A 7949-nucleotide genomic window follows, 5' to 3' on the forward strand; every position below is an offset into this window, starting at 1 on the left:
ACATGTCTGCAGTGTGCTGATTGCGGCTCCTGCACCACTCAAATATAAGAGTGGAGATTCCCCACTGACCTTGATTGCCTTGCAGTAGTATGCAGTGTTTTAGCCACTTTGGGCCAGGAAGGGAACTGGCAGGAGGAGCAGCAATTGCCTTTTCTCCAATTGCCGTGATAATAAAAGATAGTTGCCTTTCTCTGGCAGAATGATCTGGGAACCCTATGCAAAGGAGCCATAACTGTTCATGTGGGAGGCAGGAAAGCACTCTGCACAAGCTCAGAGGCTCCTTTATTAAGATAACACATATTCCAGTACTGAGCTGTGGTACTGAAAACAGATTGCTGCCCTAGAGTCTTGGTGAGTCTTTGCAGCAGTGAAACCCTGCTCTGTGCAACTGTATACAATAGCAGTAGGCTAGCCCTGTCAAAAATGATTGATGGATTTATTTGTGTGGTTTTGTTGCTCTCATATGTACTTCAGTAAGCTACCACTGCCCACTCACCGATGTCTATGAACTTTTGCAGATAGTCCTTGCATAAACACACCTACACCCAGATCTGTGTACAGGTAGTGGGAGAGAAAGACTATCAAAAGTAAACCCTTATGGAAAGATCAAGCAGAAAGATGTGCAGCTACAAAACCACCTAACAGCAAGATACTGAATCAGACTGGAAATGAGTTTGCCTGGGGCCTGTTCATCAGATAGAACAAGAAACTGCACTTAATTATGAAATGGTATCTGGATGGGTGACCATCAGACAATCATGATGGCAGCATTCAGGGTTATTTTTGACATTGGTGACTATACATTTTTGTACCTTATTAAATTTAACAGTTCATCACAGGGGGGCATCCTGCAATTTCTACTGGCATCTCTCTAAGGATTCAGAGAAGCTAACGACATCAAACAAAACTAAGGAAAAATGGGGAAAAAATAGAAATTTGTGGATCGACTGAGAGCCAATTACCTTTTTTGCCTTTGAAGATTTAATTTATGTAGATAATCTTGTCGTCTGCAGGGTATTTTCCTTGCTTTCTTTCAACAGAATTGTGGACAGCTTGAGGAGAAAATGGAACTCTGGCCAGGCAGGACCCATCTCTGCTTGCATAAGTTCCTCCTCACCTCCATGTGGGCTTTAGAAGAACCTTCATGAAATTGTCATAGAGACAAACAATTGCCCTTCATAGTACTACTGCGTGTTCTAGAACACCTGAGTCACCTGGGAAATCTGGGCTGTGCTTCATGAATTAGTCTTCTTCGAGGCTTGATGGACCACTTGGAAATACTTGACACTGGAAACCAAATAGGACTTTTACAAATGTAGAATGCACAAAGATTCTGCAGTCTACAAACTCTTTGTTCTGCAGCAAAGAAATTCAAAGGACATTATGGGCATGCTCCAGGACCATACTTAAGTAGTTTGTAGATGTTTGCCACAACTGCAGAAAAGGATGCACTGGGATCAGATTCTGGAGAACTGCAAGCGACCTTTGTGTGACAAGTAGAGGAGTGAACTTGAGTTCCTGAAGCAGCAATGCCCCCCTCCCCCGTGCCTGTTAAAACTATTCTTGAGTCTCAGATTGGGGGGTCAGAGCATAAGGGGTGGCTGTCCCACTGGATATGCACCCATGGGCATGTCCATTAGAGTGTTCTGGATTTAAGCCACCCAATTTTTCCATCATTTTTGACAGATTACTAATGATGCTTGGAATGGGAGAATGAAAGGAAGCGGGATGGTGAGAGCAGACTCAGCACAGAACAAAAATGAAAAAACCCATGTGGAATTTAGCATTTCCTGAGGAATAACAGTACATTTGGATGCAAAATCTACGTGTGTTTCCTTATCCGAGAGACATTGCAGAATACCTGCAATGAGTGGGGTGCCATCCAGAAGGACAGCATCTGAAGCAAGCTGGCAGATGCAGAGGGGTACCTGGCCATCAGGGGCATCTCCTGACGACTCTGTGCCATGTCCTGGGGAACATTTCCCTGCTTATATGTCCACCGACTCCCTTCTTTTTACATTGGGGGAAGGAATTAGAAGTTGCTTTTTGTTAGGCCTGGGGTCAGACAGAGTACTTTTGTCCAATGAAACTTTAATGCTTTGTGGACATGTGGCAAAGAAGCCCAGCAGTACCTCAGACAACTTCCATCCCAACCAAAGTCCAAAGCCCCAACTGAAATTCTCAAAGCAGGAGCAACATACTCACGTGCACACACACCCTCCTGTCTTTAGCCATGTCTTGGAAAAGAGTCTCTCTGTGAAGGGAATCAAGATGTGGGAACAATAAAAGCAAAAAACAAACAGAAAAAGAATTGCTCAATGGAAGAAAGCCCCAATTTAATGCAGGTGTTTTCAGTAAGAAGATTGATGCAAATGGGGAAATGATAGTTCGCAAGTCAAACATGACCCTCCTTCCCTGTGACTTGAGTTGCATTCCCAGGTTTTGAATGGGATGGTCCCTGGCACTTCTGGAAGATCCTAGGCCTGTCAGTGATGACCCTGGCCAGTCTTCAGGCCCTCATGGCTAGATTGGGGATTGCCCCAATGGAGCCTTGTCATTTCTTGCCCCACTCTCCCTGATCTCATGGCCCCTGTCCTATTGTTGAGACTCCCTGCCCCTGTTTTGTGCCCTGTTTTATGCATTCTGAATAAACATCCATTTTAAGTGAAGCCACAGTGTCCTGGTCTTCTGTGGGCAGACATGAGAATCCCCTCATGTCTGCAAGTTCTTCCCATATCCTCCACCCTTCCCAGTGGCCTGGAGTATGGTCCAGCCAGCTGGTCACACTTGTGATGGCTGATGGGGACCAGGGCAGGGAGAGGGCAAGGGGGACCTGGTGAATGTCCCCACTGACACCCAAGCATGAGATCAGCAGGGGATGGGACAGCAGGTTGGATGGCATCCCGGAGGGGCCTGACGCAGAAACCCAGATATGGTGGCAGATGCAAATGCCTCTATTGGGGTGGAAGCAAGGGGAGCATGGGGCAGAGAATGGGATTGACAGGGGACTGGGACAGCTGGTGGGGCTACCCATGAAACAGAAGAATGGCTGCCAGGGCAGCCTGAAATGTTTCATAGGCCTAGATAGCTGCCTCCAGGAACCACTCAGCCTAAGCATGGGCACTGACCCTGGGTGCCTGCTGGAGGTTCCCCAGGATGTGGTGCTGGGTTATTAGGGTATGTGCCTGGGCAACCAGATGCCCCTCTACTGCAGCCACCTGGCACTGGATGCTGTCCCACTGAGTGGTATCCTATTGCACTTGGTTGTGGACAAAGCCTGTGGATGGGAGGAGGGTAGGGAGACAGATATGGGAGGGGGCCTGGGGGTGAGGTCGAGTGGGTGCAGGTCAGCTGGAATATGTGGGCTGTTGGGGGCTGCCTGCAGGGGGCACTTGGCCTGATTCCCCATCCTGAGCCACCAGGGAGCTTGCCATATTGGGGCCCATCACAACAGTGCTACCTTCAGAGATGGCCAGGGAGCATTCACTTCCATCTCTCCAGGCCACCCCAGGAGCTTGCTGGGGGCCCATGGGGTGGCTGCAGGGGCAGTGATGGCCACATCGACCAGCATTGGGGGGTCTTGGCCTGCCTGGCCTCTGCCTGGTGATGTGGCTGCCCTGTGGGGATACACTGAACAGGAATGCAGGCAGGGTGGCCAGCTATGACAGTGACTGTGCTGCAGCATCCTGTTGGATTAAGGCAGTGGCTCCCTTGACCTACAGGGCCAGTGGCCATGACTCCCCATTAGGGCTACAATCCTACGCATTGTATAGTGTGGTAGGTTTTTCTTGAATATTCTGTGGCACCTCTGGCAAGTTTTTGCAGCCACAGTTTTTGCAGCCACAGTTCAAAGTTTGGGAATCACTGGACGAAGGAATTTACTTAAATATTGACTTTAATGCTTTTGCTGTTGACAGTATGGCTGTTTCCTCAATGAACAGTTAATTTTGCCTCTTTGCCTGTTTACCCTGGATATTAATTAAATTGTTTTGAACAATTGCAAATGCTTGAATTCTAATCACTTTAGAGAAATGTTTGTGCTGTAAGGTACAAAGCCTTTCCTCCAGCCTAACACCCTTCCTGCAAATAAATGTGAAGAGCTAGCTGTAAGGCCCTTATGTCCTCTACACTACAGCAATAGCAGTGTCAGGAGGTGATTGAAAAAGCAATTGGAAGAGCAGGTGTTTAACATTTTCTCATCTTGCCATTAGCTCCACACACATCCAAGTTCCTCCCTCCCCACAGGGTTTAAAATACATTTGCATCAGAGAATGACCCTTCAGGGAAAAGAAGTATTAAGGGGGGAAAAATACAGTGAGACCCCTGAATCCATGGGGGTTCCAGAACCCTCCACAGATACAGAATCTGAGGATACTGGAGTCCGATTTTAAATCCCTTTAAACTAAAAAAGCACGAAAATCAAGTTTCCTACTTTTTCACAGTCAAACCACATGGTTTCCAAGCCTCTACAGCTCTTTTTGATCTGGTCTGGAGATAGATGCCTTCTGTTGCAGTTCCAAAGGCCTGCTTCAGCAGGACAGCGAAGAAAATCCCAAACAAGGTTGGCGCAAGAACACAGCCCTGCTTCACTCCGCTTCGGATGTCAAAAGGGTCTGATGTGGAGCCATCGAAGACAACAGTGCCCTTCATGTCCTTGTGGAAAGATCTGATGATGCTGAGGAGCCTGGGTGGACATCCAATCTTGGGGAGAATCTTGAAGAGGCCGTCTCTGCTGACCAGGTCGAAAGCCTTTGTGAGATCTATGAAGGCTATAAAGAGTGGCTGTCGTTGTTCCCTGCATTTCTCCTGCAGTTGTCTAAGGAAAGCTCTTCAACCTCTCCAGACTAAGAGCAAAATCCAAAGTCCAGCTGAAATGTCTGCGTGACTTCCTCTTTGCCGACGATGCAGCTGTCACTACCCACTCTGCCAAAGATCTCCAGCAGCTCATGGATCGTTTTAGCAAGGCCTGCCAAGATTTTGGACTGACAATCAGCCTGAAGAAAACACAGGTCATGGTTCAGGATGTGGACTCACCTCCCTGCATTACAATCTCTGCGCATGAACTGGAGGTTGTCCATGACTTTGTGTACCTTGGCTCAACAATCTCCGACACTCTTTCTCTCGATACCGAGCTAAACAAGTGCATCGGTAAAGCAGCTACCACGTTTTCCAGACTCACAAAGAGAGTCTGGTCCAACAAGAAGCTGACGGAACATACCAAGATCCAGGTCTACAGAGCTTGCGTCCTGAGTACACTTCTGTACTGCAGCGAGTCATGGACTCTTCGCTCACAACAGGAGAGGAAACTGAGCGCTTTCCACATGCGCTGCCTCCGACGCATCCTTGGCATCACCTGGCAGGACAAAGTTCCAAACAACACAGTCCTGGAACATGCTGGAATCCCTAGCATGTATTCACTGCTGAAACAGAGACGCCTGCGTTGGCTTGGTCATGTCGTGAGAATGGATGATGGCCGGATCCCAAAGGATCTCCTCTATGGAGAACTCGTGCAAGGAAAGCGCCCTACAGGTAGACCACAGCTGCGATACAAGGACATCTGCAAGAGGGATCTGAAGGCCTTAGGGATGAACCTCAACAAGTGGGAAACCCTGGCCTCTGAGTGGCCCGCTTGGAGGCAGGCTGTTCAGCATGGCCTTTCCCAGTTTGAAGAGACACTTTGCCAACAGTCTGAGGCTAAGAGGCAAAGAAGGAAGGCCCATAGCCAGGGAGACAGACCAGGGACAGACTGCACTTGCTCCCGGTGTGGAAGGGATTGTCACTCCCGGATTGGCCTTTTCAGTCACACTAGACACTGTGCCAGAACCACCTTTCAGAGCACGATACCATAGTCTTTCGAGACTGAAGGTTTCCAAGCCTCTACAGCTCTTTTTATTACTAAAAGACCCAGCTTGCACAGAGGTTTCTTGTTCCCCCCCAGCTTCACCCCATTGCATTGCGAGGCTGGGAGGAGCAATGAAACTCAACACAATCCAGAAGTGGGTCTGTCAGTCCTAAAATTAGCTATACAGGTTTGGAAACCATGCGATTTAGCTGCAGAAAAGTAGGAAACCCAATTTTGGTGCTTTTTTTTTAATTTAAAGGAATTGAAAATTGGATCCCGGTATCTGCAGGCATCATTGGTGAATTGAATCCACAGGTGCTGGACCCATGGATACTAGGGTCCCACTGTCCTTGAATGGAGAAACGGCAGGCAGAAAAAAGGTTAAACATCCATCCCTTTTCATCACCAGGCAACAGTTGAGGACTTCAATAGCTTGCCCAGCACTTGTTGGAATAGAGAGATAGAGCTCATCACTTCTCATCACCAGCACCTGTTCAGCAGTAAGTACTAGTTCCAACATGTCCTACCACATATATTGGGCTGGAAAATAATTGAGACAGGCCCATGGTTGCCACATCTGTCATGAAAACTTGAGCTGCTCCTTCACTGGAGCCTTGGTTTGAACATTGACGTTCTCAAGGGCAAGTAATCTGGGGTACCAGGGGCAGCCCATCCATGAGGCCAACTGAGGCCAGTTTGCACCGGCAGCAAATGCAAGGGGTGTGCTCTTCTCCGTCTGCCTACTTGCCTCCTCTGCTCCTCCTCCTCCTACCAGTCCTGAGATTGGAAAATGAAGAGGGGGACAAAGAAGAAAAAGTAATATATAGAGGAGGAGAGTGCTGAGCTAGAACTTTGCAGAATGGGAGGCACAGAGGCTGGCACACCATTGGGTAAAGAGGGGCAGCATTTGCCATGCTGCCTCGGGCATCAGAAGGTCATGGATTGGCCCTGTGGGGATCATCCTGTTTAGCTCAGGCAGGAAGACTGTTGGGTAGGTAGCATTTTGGGCAGTATGCTAACAGACTCTCAGTTCCGACTCACCCATTCATCATTAGGTCTATATCCATGTTTCTCAAAGTGTGCTCCTAAGAGCCCTGGGTCTCCCTGAGAGCCCTTCAGGGGCTCTAGAAGCTCAGGGGTTTCAGGGGCTCCAGAAGCTCCAGTTGCCATCTGCTCCCTGCCCAGTGTGCTCATCTCTCCTACTGCATTCCCTGCTTCTTTGTGGTTATCCTTCCCCATTCCCCTACTTTTCTGACTCTTGTCTGGCATTCAGTGTTGCACTTGGCACTGTGCCTCTCTGCGCATACTCTGGGGCTGCTGGAGACTTGGTGCATGTGCCAGAGAGTAAAGTCCTTTACTCTCCTAAAATAAAAGGTTCTGGAGACTGAAAAGTTTGAGAGGGGAGGGTATCTGCCCTTCACCTCCACCATCTCCAGGATAGGGCATACAGCTGGGGTCTCTAGACTGACATCTACAAGTTGGTGTGGATCACTAGTGACAGTGAAATAGTAGGCCCGAACAACACACTGTCTTCCTGCTTCACCCTATTTTCCTCCTGGTGTAAGAATAAACGAAGCACTGCAGGGAAGAGGATGAATGGGACAAGGCCCTCTGTTTCTTGTGATGAACCAGTTGAAGAACATGGGGAGCATCCCTCTAGGCAGGATGAAGAGACTGGTGAAAACAGCAGACATCCGATGTATTGCCAATTTCTCTTTTGTACATGTGCTGTATAAAGTGAGATAATGAGGTTATTCTACCACTGCTGTGCATTGATTGGTTCCTTCTGTGCATGCCTAATTTAGAGGCATTTCAATGTTATAGATACTGAAGAAATGCCTGTCAATGTTGCTGGGTTTAAATAAAAGTGGGATCCTTTTCCTTTCTCCTTTGCTGCTTCAGATGAAATATAGGTTTGCATACTGAACTGTAGGCTTGAACCTTAGGCTTGTATGCTGCACAAATAACTATAGGACCAGAATAGTTTGTGTTAGTTCTCAGGTTTTCAGCCCTAGCATGTCATTTTATTTTATATATCTTTGAATGTGAGAGTGCTTTTTTAAATAAATAAAGGTCTTTGTTTAATAGTTTCTGAGCACTCACAAGC

The sequence above is a fragment of the Tiliqua scincoides genome, chromosome 1, assembly GCF_035046505.1.
Source record: "Tiliqua scincoides isolate rTilSci1 chromosome 1, rTilSci1.hap2, whole genome shotgun sequence".
Classification (NCBI taxonomy): Eukaryota; Metazoa; Chordata; class Lepidosauria; order Squamata; family Scincidae; genus Tiliqua; species Tiliqua scincoides.